The sequence below is a fragment of the Tupaia chinensis genome, unplaced genomic scaffold (assembly GCF_000334495.1).
Source record: "Tupaia chinensis unplaced genomic scaffold, TupChi_1.0 Scaffold143204_1, whole genome shotgun sequence".
Lineage (NCBI taxonomy): Eukaryota > Metazoa > Chordata > Mammalia > Scandentia > Tupaiidae > Tupaia > Tupaia belangeri.
In genome coordinates, this window is record NW_006203048.1 from 380321 (window position 1) to 393129 (window position 12809).

At 40.4% G+C, this 12809-nt stretch overlaps 1 protein-coding gene across 2 annotated transcripts in view; it reads right to left on the reverse strand.

Annotated features, from left to right (window-relative positions):
- The window catches only part of LOC102482782 (membrane-spanning 4-domains subfamily A member 12-like), a 28830-nt gene extending 24228 nt beyond the window's left edge, over positions 1-4602 (reverse strand). Inside the window, exon 1 of one of the 2 annotated variants that reach the window (XM_027766412.1) lies at positions 4347-4602. The gene's annotated coding sequence lies outside the window, so the exon portion shown is untranslated. The remainder of the gene's footprint in view (positions 1-4346) is intronic. The other variant, XM_027766411.1, reaches the window with a different exon arrangement.
- Positions 4603-12809: the final 8207 nt, after the last annotated feature.

Genomic DNA, 12809 nt, shown 5'->3' on the forward strand with positions numbered 1-12809 from the left:
TATAACCTATATGTATCACACCAACAAAAAATTTTGGGACCAGCAGTTAGCGTAATGGCTATGTCGCTGGACTCCCACATAGTCGACCATGGTTTGAGCCCCAGACCCAGTGGCTTAAACTCATGCCGGGCATGTGTGCGTGCATGCCCAAGATCCCAAGAGGAGAACGGAGAAGAAGGGATTGTGGCGTGGCCATCCCCGCAGGGGAGTGATTTCTCGCTTTCTGTCTCTCTGTCTCTCTCTGTCTGGCGAGCGCACACGCCCTAAAGCAAAAACCTCTCCCCCCCAAAAAAAAAATCATAATACTTTTGGAATGTTTGATATGTTTTACTTTTTGTCTCCTTTTAAAGACATTTTAGAGCTTAACCCTTATATGTTTACTTTCCACCTCAGGTTTTGTGAGAAACAAAATAGAGTTTTTTAATAACCCTGAACTTTTGGCAAAGAGGATCTGTAGAACTGAGAAAACTATGCATATTAATCCTATACTTGCATGTGTTGGATTGTTCTTGTTTAATATTTTTTCAAAAACCAAAGAAACATGCTTAAATCCAGCTATCAATATTTATTTGGACTTTCACAAAATCTATTACCCAAATCAGTTTTTTTGGAGAGGTTTATGCTATAGGGAGTATGAGCCTGTCAGAAAGACAGAAACAGAGAGACAGCGAGAAATCAACTGTCAGGGGCATTGGCCATGCCACAATCCCTTCTCCTCCATTCTCCTCTCTGGATCTTGGGCACGCATGCATGCACATATGCCCAGCATGAGTTCAGGCCACTGGGTCTGGGACTCAAACTACAGTTAACTACATGGGAGTCCAGCGACATAGCCATTACGCCAACTGCTGGTCCCCCAAATCAGGTTTATTTATTTATTTTTCTTTTTGGAGAGGTTTTGTCGCTATAGGGCGTGTGCACTCGCCAGAAAGACAGAGAGAGACATAGAGACAGAAAGCGAGAAATCACCCTCCAGGGGGGGTGGTCACGCCACAATCCCTTCTCCTCCATTCTCTTCTTGGCATCTTGGGCACTTATGTACACGTGCCCGGTGTGAGTTCTTAGCCACCGGGTCCGGGACGCGAACCGCGGTCGACTATGTGGGAGTCCAGTGACATAGCCATTATGCTAACTGCTGGTTTCCCCCCCCCCCGCCCCAATCAGTTTTAATCTGTTTAAACTCACTAAGAGAAAAAGGGCTTATGAACTTGTAAACAAACTAAATTTTTTTTTCCAACCTCAACTGGAAGAGTATAAGAGAATCCGATATAGAGGACTAGAAGGAGCAGTTTCCAAGGAGCTAGCAGGGTGGGAGTCCTTACATCTTATCACGTGTGAGCCTAGGGAGCCTGGCAGACTCTGAGTCAGTGGAGGAGAAGCGTGAGTTAAGATGGAATAAAGTGTACTCACATCTCTCAACACATAAAGACACTGTATGTATGGAATTTTTCTCATTTCCCCAGGTGTTTATAAAGAGATCTAATTGCATAATAGTATTATAGTTAATATTTCTCTGGTTGACAAGCTTTCCCTCTTCCAACTTGTATTGTGGCCATGAATGAGTATAACAGAAAATTAAGCATCTTATTTTTTTTTTCACATTTGTAAATCAAAGGAATTTTAATGTTTTAGAGTACAATACAAGGGAGTCAGTCTACTGCAGGAGGTGGTGGAGAGGGTATTTCTTATCTGTAAAAGTAAGGGGAGACCAAAAGTGTTCCTTTTATTTGGCTCTTGTTCAGGATACAGTAAATGTAGTCAGGCTAATCTATTGCCTGGGAGAAGTAGGGGTGGTGTCAATAACCCGAATATGCCACCAGTCTTATCTAAGCCGGCCACCATCCTAATGGTAAGATAGGAAATAAAAACCCGAATGACCATGAGGGTCAGAGGGGAGGAGGGTGTGTGCCACTTTCTAATCTCCTCCCTACTTTTGCTTTAATCGTCCCCAAAATTGCAGCTGAGCCACACAAGAAAATGACCATCAATGTGCCTCCTCTAGGCAACATCATCTGCAGTGTCAGTGTCACTCTTGCTGGAGACTGTTGTCCTCACAAAGACTGCAAGCCTTGGTTAGATATAACTTCTTTTTTTTTTTTTTTTTTTTTTTGCGTGGTTTTTGCTATAGGGCGTGTGCACTCACCAGATACACAGAAAGAGACATAGAGACAGAAAGCAAGAAATCATCCCCCAATGGGTTGACCGCACTACAATCCCTACTCCTCAATTCTCCTCTCAGGATCTTGGGCACGGACGCACAGTGCCCGGACGCACAGTGCCCGGCATGAGTTTTAAACAACTGAGTCCGGCACGTAAACCACGGTAGACTACATGGGAATCCAGCGACATAGCCATTACGCTAACTGCTGGTCCCACTTCTTCTTCTTCTTCTTAATCAACAAATAGCTTTTAACTTTTTTTGAAAATTAAACATACTTTGTTTTTTCTTCCCCTGTTCCCCTCTCTTCTTTCTCCCTCCCTCCATTACCCACCCCATCCTTACTATTTCTAGTATCTATGGTGCCCTCCCTGCTACCATACCGCCCAAACTTTCAGTTTCTGCCATAGAGTGCAGATAATGGTGTATATTGAGCGGGGACATACAAAGTCTGTCTTTCATAGTCTGACTTAGTTTGTTTAGCACTAAGTCTTCCAGGTTGGTTCACTTTGTACCAGATGTCAAGGTTTCATTATTTTTATGGCTGAGTAGAATTCCATAGAGTACAGGTGCCACATTTTTTCAGTCCCATCATCTACTTTTGGACATTTGTGTTGATTCCATGTCCTAGAGATTGTAAATAATGCTGCAATAAACAAGGATGTGTGTGTGTGTGTGAGTGTGTGTTTCTGACTGAGGGTTTTTCTATTCTTTGCGTAAATACCTAAAAATGGAGTAACTGTGTCATATTGTAGTTCTATTTGTAGGTGTCTAAGGAATCTTCACATCATTCTCCAAAATGGTTGCACTAATTCACATTCCCATCAACAGTATAGGAGAGTTTCCTTTTCACCATAGCCTCGCCAGCTCTTATCATTATTTATTTTCTTAATTTTAGCCATTCTGATTGGGGATAAGTGGTATCTCATTGTGGTTTGTATATAGGTTCTAATTGAGTCTGACCTGTGGTTTGAATATAGATTCTAATTGAGACTGACACCTGAAGTCTCAGATCCACTTGAGTATATAAAAATCTATATAATGGCCATTCATTCTTGTATTCCTGCCAAAGAGACAGGAACATAACCTATTATAATGTGTTCTACATAGGCTATTCTAATTTTTTAAAAAATGATTTTATTCTTTCCCGATTTGTCCCTTCTCTGAGGAGCTCACTTAATATCTAAATTAAAAAATGCTAGGCTGTATCATGGGCTATTTAAAGTGGAGAGAATATGAAAAATGGGTTTCAAATGTATCCCTGATAGCTCTTAAAGCATGACATGCAGGATTTATTGTGGAAGGGGTTGTGGCATAAGCACAACCATTTTGGTTCAATTTATAATTTGTAAAATTCTTCATCAAAGTTTGGGAATTTGGGACCATTCATCTGAGAGCAGATTGGAAACAAACTGGAAATCTACAGGAGAGATTTTGTGTTCCGAGTGATAGAAAAGAGCCATGGCAATTTTATGGAAAGGTCCTCGTCTAGAGTCCTCAGTCACAGAGGTCGATTGTTGGCCTGTGGAGGAACACTCCTTTATCAGAGGGTGAGAAAAAGCCAGGAGGAAGAAAGGAGAGGAATCTTTTCTGACACCTACATGCAATATAGGGGAAGACTTCAGATTCTTAGAACTTTCAGAATACACCAGAGAGTAGGCTTGGACATACACCATCAGTTGTCCCATGAACATTTATCTTTTTAAAAAATTTTTTATTAATGAATTTATTTTACATACTTTCACTGAACATCACCACAGCATACAAATGCAATTTTCCAGCCAGAATACACCATAAAGTGGCTTAATCATACATGTTATCGTCAACAAATAATTTTCCATTTCTTGTTTCTTGTATATATTTTCCCCCTATTTCTCACTCACTGCCATTTCCCACCCTCTTTCTACCCTGTCTCTAGCACCTGCAGTTTCTTTCCATTTCTTTTCAATTAAGATTCCAGAAAAGAACCCAATTCACAAAACAGCCAACATTCCAAACACCTTTGCTAGAACTAAAGGACCAACTGAATTCTTCTTCACAAGCCTGTCTCTTGAGATTCTGAGAAGGGCAACTGCAGTATAACTGTATTTACGTGATCGACAAATAACCTGTATTTTTTTTCTTGATAGAGTCAATTTCTATGTATGACAAATTCCCAGAAAAAGAAGACAGAGTTCACTTTTCTTACCTCGCCAGGGAGTTGGAAGATACTTGAGTCACAGCAACAATTATGACGTGGAAGTGCTGGGTGATCAGACCCAATACCTGTGCTGGTTGTTGTCCATTTGGGAAGGAGAAAAAACTTACACTATAGTGGAAGGGCACATGAATGTATTGCTGAGCTGAAGAGGAGCTGGAAGCGAAGTGTTTTATCTATCAGTTCCAGCAATGGGTTGAATTTATGATAAGAAAGTGGGGTTTAGAAAAAGGATACATGGCAGTATAAATGGTTTATTATCAAATTTTTTGTGGAGTCTCTGCCTCTTTCTAGAAAATGAGTGACATTTTGACTGTTGCTCTGGTCATCCCTAGTGTTACTCTTCTCTTAGTTTCTGCAGGACCTCCACTCCTAAAAATATTAACTGCTTTCTGAGACACCATTCAACAATTGACCTCCAAATAAGCTGAAAACATCTTGCTGTCCCAGAGGGTACAGTATTCAAAACTGCCTACCATCATGCAACAGGACAACAACACTTCTCAGCATGAAACAACTAGAGAAGACTGACCGTTGTCCCTTGTCCCACCCTCACACATTATTTTATTATTTTTTTAAAGAATTATTTTATTTAACTTTATTTATTTTAATTTGACCAAGGAGGGACAGAGTGAGAGAGAGAGACAGAGAGAGAGAAAGTAAGCCTCCAGGCCCAGTACTCAAACCGTGGTTGGCCATGTGGGAGCCCAGCACCCTCAACCACCACGCTGCCTGCTGGCCTCATTTATTAATTTTTTATTATTTTTTTAACAAAAGATAAAGGATAGACATGTTATATTAGCCCTGGAATGACTTTTAGGTAATTCCCCCATCAGAAAGTAAGGAGATGGTGGTTGCAGGTGTTGGCTAGAACCCTCCCTTACTGGAAGCCAACACCCATAGATGGACTGAGGTCATAGTGGCATGTAAACTAATCAAAGTGTCACCATTCTTGTGACTTACCTCTTCACCCCTCTCATGTCTCCTCTGTAGGGTGGGCTGAAGCACCTCTGGTTTCAGACCCCCAGGTACTTTTTCTCTCAATAAACTTTCCTTTGTCTCTTGAGATGGTGACTACTGAATCTTACTCTGAACCCTGACAGTTCCTACTTTATTTGATATTTAAATTCATCTATAGAAGCTGATAAATCTAACTGCTTACAAAAAGTTAATGGAAATATATATTTGAGAATGCCTTGAGGAAAAAATAAATAATAATAATGACCAAAGTTGTTTTTGCCTTAGGGTGCATTCACATGTCAGAGAGAGAGACAGACACAGAGATAGAGTGAGAAGGAACGTGAGAAATCACTCACTATTGGGGACAGCCATGTGGCAATCCCTTCTCTATTCTCCCAGGATCATGAGCATACATGTACATGCACCTTGTGTCATTTTCAAGCCACTGGGTTTGGGATGCACACCACCATGGACCATGTAGGAGTTCAGTGACATAACTGGTACACCATTTGCTGGCCTTCCAGAAGTTGTTTCTGACATTAAGAAGGCACCGTAATCTCTTCTGTCGATACAATTTCTGTCTTCCTTCATGTGCTATTCTCTCTGTTAAAGACCAAAAATAAATTTAGAAAAGGTACATGTTGGAAGATCAGTCAGTATATTGGTATTGTTACCAAACTCAAATCAGGTTTGCTTTCCCAGGTACTATTATCCAATGTATAAGCACATGGTATGAGGAATGTGAGAAACACACTCACCTATCTAATGGCAAGTAATAGAAATGGAGACATGAGGTACGGGGAATTGAGACTTTAATGGTAGTCTTGAAAGACTGGGTGTCTGATGGACAGGCACACCCAAGTCAGTTACAACAAGTAATTTACTCCCTAGTGTAAAAGTCCCTTCCGCAGTTCCTTGTTAGCTGAGTACTATGGGGTATATGATCTCCCTGACATGACATCTCTCGCTTCATTATTAGGTATTAAAGCAGAGGCTGGAGAAGAAGATTCCCCATGGCTCCTGTGAATTAATTATTTCAGGGGGCAAGAGAAATGAAGATTTTCTACTGATAATTCAGCCTCCAGCAAACAAGCTAGCGTGGTAGGGAACCCCTCTGACCTTATATCTCTGTCTCTGTGTCTCTGTCTCTCTCTGCTTTTGTCTTCTCATTTTGTTGGTAATTTTTCCTTTCTATGATTTTTTTAAAGGTAAAGTTTTTCTCTTGCTCTTAGCTCTGGTCCTCCCATCCAGATGGGAGAGGCCTAGCCTTCAGAAGACGATTTCGCATGACTCCTGTGAATGAGGTATCTCAGGTCACATGAGAAATGAAGGTATTATACTGGTAATTCAGCCTCCAGCAAACAAGGTAGTGGTAGGGCCCCCCCCTCAGACTTCTATCTCTGTTTCTGTGTCTCTGTCTCTGTCTGTTCCTGCTTCTGTCTTCCATTTTTTGTGTATTTTTTTCTTTTTACAATTTTTTTAAGGCAAAGTTTTTCTCTTGCTCTCAGCTCCATGTTTTATCTTGTTAATTATCACTCTGGTCTTCCCACCCAGGCAGGAGAGGCCTGGCCTTCTGAAGACGATTCTGCATGGGTCCTGCGAATGAGGTATTTCAGGTCACATGAGAAATGAAGATTTTCTAATGATAATTCAGCCTCCAGTGAACAAGTTAGCAGTAGGGACACCCCCACTCCTGCCTTTTATCTCTGTTTCTGTGTCTCTGTCCCTGTCTCTCCCAGATTCTGTCTTTCTTTTTTTGTTATTTTTTCTTTTTATAGTTTTTTAAAGGCAAAGTTTTTCTCTTGCTCTCATCTTCACCTTGTACCTTGTTCATTATTGTTCAGTTCCTCCCACCAAGGCAGGAGAGGCCTGACCTTCAGAAGACGATTCCACATGGCTCCTTGAAGGTAGGTATTTCAGGGCACATGAGAAATGAAGATTTTCTACTGCTAACTCAGCCTGCAGCAAACAAGCTAGCGGTAGGGAGCCCCCCACCCCCCACAGGCTTCTATCTCTGTTTCTGTTTCACTTTCTCTGTATCTCCCTGCTTCTGTCTTCCTTTTTATGTAATTTTTCTTTTTACCTTTTTTGAAAGGCAAAGTTTTTCTCTTGTTCTCAGCTCCACCTTTTATCTTGTTAATTATCATTCAGTTCCTCCCACCAAGGCAGGAGAGGCCTGGCCTTCAGAAGACAATTCTGCATGGCTTCTGCGAACTAGGTTTTTCAGGGCACACAAGAAATGAAGATTTTCTACTAATAATTCAGCTTCCAGCAAACAAGCTAGCTGTAGGGAACCTCCCACCACCCCAAGACTTCTATCTCTCTTTCTGTGTCTCTGTCTCTGTTTCTCCCTGCTTCTGTCTTCCTTTTTTTGTAATTTTTCCTTTTTACCTTTTTTGAAAGGCAAAGTTTTTCTCTTGCCCTCAGCTCCACTTTTTATCTTAATTATTGCTCTGGTCCTCCCACCAGGCAGGAAAAGCCTGGCCTTCAGAAGATGATTCCGCATGGCTCCTGTGAACTAGGTATTTCAGGACACACAAGAAATGAAGATTTTTCTACTGTTAATTCCACCTCCAGCAAATAAGCTAGTGGTAGGGAGCCTCCCCCACCCCCAGCCTTCTATCTCTCTTTCTGTGTCTCTGTCTCTGTATTTCCCTGCTTCTATCTTCCTTTTTTTTGTAATATTTTTTCCATTTTTTTTTAAAGGCAAAGTTTTCCTCTTGCTCTCAGCTCCACCTTTTACCTTGATAATTATCACTATGGTCCTTTCACCCAGGAAGAAGAGGCCTGGCCTTCAGAAGATGATTCTGCATGGCTCCTGTGAACTAGGTATTTCAGGGCACATGAGAAATGAAGATTTTCTACTGATAACTCAGTCTCCAGCCAACAAGCTAGTGGTAGGGAGCCCCCCTCAGCCTTCTATCTCTGTTTTTGTGCCTCTATCTCTGTCTCTCACTGCTTCTGTCTTCCTCTTATTTTGTAATTTTTCCTTTTTACATTTTTTAAAAGGCAATGTTTTTCTCTTGCTCTCAGCTCCACCCTTTATCTTTTTAATTATCGCTCCGGTCCTTGCACCCAAGCAGGAGAGGCCTGGTCTTCAGAAGATGATTCCACATGGCTCCTGCAAACTAGGTATTTCAGGGCACACAAGAAATGATGATTTTCTACTGATAATTTAGCCTCAAGCAAACAAGCTATCGGTAGGGAGCCTCCCCCCCACCCCCAGCCTTCTATCTCTACTTCTGTGTCTCTGTCTCTGTCTCTCCCTGTTTCTGTCATCCTTTTTTTTAATTTTTCTTTTTCACATTTTAATTATTAGCTTAGTTAAATATCATACTCAGTGACTTATGATCTTGTTTTAATCAAATATTATATTGAGTTTCTGACATCTTTGACATATTTCTTAAAGTTATTTACTGACAATAACATATATGTTGATGTGCTTGATTGAGACAATATACAATGTACACTGGATGGAAAATCTGTTTGTATGCTGTAATGATGTACAGTCAATGAACGTAAATAAATAAATTTAAATTAAAAAAAAAAAAAAACACAGGCTGAGGACATGCCCACAAAAAAGGCCTGCCAAAGGTCCTGAGAGGGGCTAAGAACCAGGAAGTAGCAAAAAACAAAGGGTTAGTGACCAGACGCCATCTTGAGAAGTCATTTCTCAAGGGCTACTTGTTTGGGGGCTACGTTTGTTCTAGGAAATTTCAAGAATGTGTACTTTCTTGGGTTGTCATGTTTGCAGGCTGGTTAAGCAACTTATGTTAAGCTATCCTTGGAAATGAATCACTTAAGACTATTATTTTTTCAAAATTTCTGTTTTCTTTCTTTCTTTTTTTAAATGAATTACTGATTACAAGACAACAGAAAATTGTGTGTGGCAATCATGTTGCTGGACTCCAACACTGCCGTCTGTGGTTTCCAGACCTGGTAGCTTGAAACTCATGCTGGACATGTGTGCGTGCTTGCCCAAGATCCCAGGAGAACAGAGGAGAAGGGATTGCAGCGTGGTCATCCCATGGGGTGGTGATTTGTCACTTTCCATTTCACTTTCTCTGTCTCTCTTCTTCTCCCCCCCACCTCTGGCAAGTGCACACCCCCTAAGGCTAAAAACCTCTAAAAATAAGTAAGTAAAAAGAATTACTAATTTCATTTTCATTGATGTCTGGTATCTTTGTTTCTTTTCAAATTGTCTTATTATTTGTTGGCTTTCCTCATCATAGTCTGACTTAGTTTCCTTCAACATAAGGTTATTTTGGCCATAGATCATGGGCACTATTTTAATAATTCTGTCTTCTATAAGTACCTTGTCAGGTCTCTGATACAAGGAAATATGCAGTACCGTATTGTTGTTAAAACTCCAGCTACAATTATAAGGGAAGTTAGGACCATTCCCTTTCATTTCCAAACCATCCTTCTAATCAATCAGTAAATAGATCAATAATGCCTACATTTTCAGTCAATTCATTTGCTAACATTGTAAGCCCTTGTAATGCTTTCATAATGGTTTCATCCAGAGCAATCTTTTTTTTTTTTTTTTTTTTTGGAGAGGTTTTTCACTATAGGGCACATGCGCTTGCCAGACAGAGAGAGAAAGAGAGACAGAAAGAGAGAAATCACCCCCCAGGGGGGATGGTCACGCCACAATCCCTTCTCCTCCATCCTCCTCTCAGGATCTTGGGCATACACGCACACGCACCTGGCGTGAGTTAAGACACCGGATCCGGGACGTGAACTGTGGTCGATTATGTGGGAGTCCAGCAACATAGCCATTACGCTAACTGCAGGTCCCAATCCAGAGCAATCTTATTTGGAATAAAGATACAGCATTTCCCTCCTTACATGATACAAACTCCCACTTTCTCTTCCAGAATCATGTTCAATGCAATTTGATTTCCCCAGACTATTTAACTACTGACGTGCAATTGACCAGTTACCCACTGGTGGGCATCCCTAGTGTAATGAACCTCTGTTGATTATAATAAATACAATTAAGCCAGTCTGCATTTTTGTTAATAGCAGACCACCAGAGAAGTGCTTACTTGAATCCTGCAGCTATTTGATTTCTGGCCTTGAATTCACTAGGAACTCCTTTTTGGACTCATGTTAATGTATACTCTTCCAAGAATAGCTTAACAAAAGTTTCTTAACCAACTTTTGATGACAGACACTATTTTAACTGAGGGATGAAATGTCAAGGTGAATGGAATTGCCAATTTGACTAATTTCAATCCAATTGTATAACAACAGTTTATGCAGAATTTTGGGTAATGTGCCAATTGGGATAGTTGTAACCAGGCTCACCAGAGACATTTAGACATCTAACAATGAATTCAAGTCAATAGATCCCCTACGGGTTATTAAATTTCCCCACTGCCGGGAGAGGCAAAAGGAGTGATTGATTGCTCCCGTGGAGAAGGAAAGGATCACCTGTGGATCTGGCCTTCACAGTGCAGGGAAAAGTGATGTCAGGTTTATGTAAGTTTCATTTCCACATGGGTCCTTATCTTGGCATAGAGCCATAATACAGTGGGTTCCTGTTGGGTTTGTATCCCAACCAAGAGGAAATGGAACTACAAGCACCTATGGCCATCTTGCAGCTCATGTGAAGCAATCAATTGTTCAATGCATGAACAAAAATTTTGACCCATTCTACCCAGGCATTTACATCCCTATATCCTGTCTTAATCTCCAGAGTTTACCTCAAATCTTTTACTTCAGTTAGTCACCCTCACGGGGTGATTCCCAGAGATTATATTATTCTATGGAATTTGAAGTCGACTTGGATGTAATTATGGTTTCATTTTTAAGTAGTCTGAGAGTAAATTGCCCCACAGGATCTCTTCTTATATTAGCTATCCCAGCCCATATGCTTGGGGTACCATCCTAAGTTCCTGATCTAGAGTGATTGGGTCATTAATAGTCAGAAGTATGGGGTTACATATTGGGTTTTGTCAGGCATCTGGTGGGTTGCCCTTAGATACATTTATTTTACCTTTTAAGGGCCCCTACTTTGGGGTAACCCATCCCATGTTTACTGTTCATCCCTTCAATTGGGTGGTCCACCATATAATCTCAGCTGGGGTACGGACTGGCCTCTCTGTAGTCACCATCTTATTTTAGACAGATATATTTATCTGCCTGTGACAGTTGCCTCAGATTTCCCAAATTGCCACGAGAGAGAACCTGACATGCATCAAACTGGATGGTTTAGAGCATTGAGGTCTTTGTTATATTTATCATCAATTGGATAAGATATGAGATTCAAGGGTAAAGAGACATTTAACTCCAGGAGGTGAGCAAGTCCTATTATGACTTGAAGGATGTGATAAACAACATAGAGGTGAATCAAACAGAACTTCTAGAGATGAAGGTTATAATGCAGGAGATCAAAACCTCCCTTGAAATCATCCCTTCAATTGGGTGGTCCACCATATAATCTCAGCTGGGGTACGGACTGGCCTCTCTGTAGCCACCATCTTATTTTAGACAGATATATTTATCTGCCTGTGACAGTTGCCTCAGATTTCCCAAATTGACACGAGAGAGAACCTGACATGCATCAAACTGGATGGTTTAGAGCATTGAGGTCTTTGTTATATTTATCATCAATTGGATAAGATATGAGATTCAAGGGAGAAGTGACATTTAACTCCAGGAGGTTGACTTGAAGGAGGCGATAGACAACATAAAGGTGAATCAAACAGAACTTCTAGAGGTGAAGACTATAATACAGGAGAGCAAAACCTCCCTTGAAAAGATTAAGAGCAGATTAGAACATGCAGAAGATAGAATTTCTGATTTGGAAGAGAAAACATCTGACTTAGATAAAACCACCAAAAAAGAATTTTAAAAAATTAGAGAAAATGAGGACAACATACGAGATATACTAGACACCATTAAATGTCCAGGCATCTGAATAGCATGCAAAGAAAGAAAAACAAAAACAAAAACAAAAGGCAAAATAATCAAACAAGAGCATAGAAGATCTATGCCATGTAATACTTGCAGAAAACATTCCAAATTTAGAGAAGCATTCTACCACCTAGACCCAAGAAATACAAAGGACCACAAATAGAATCAATATAAGATGATCCTCTCCACAGCACATCATAGGCAGAATAGTAAAAGTCACAAAGTCAAGATTCTAAAAATGACAAGAGAGAAACATCAAGTCACCTACGAATGTTATCCTATTAGGTTAACTTCAGACCTTTCATCCAAAACAATGCAGTTGAGAAAAGAATGGGGAGATACATTCAAAATACTAAAAGAAAAAGAGCTTCAACCAAGAATACTCACCTGGCAAGACTATCCTTCAAAGGGGAAGGAACGATAAAAACATTCTCAGATCATCAAAACCTAAAAGAATTTACCAACACTACACCAGCTCTCAAAACCTAAAAGAATTTACCAACCCTATACCAGCTCTTTAAGAAGTACTGAAGAAATTTCTATACCAGGAAAATGAAAGAGAAACAGAAG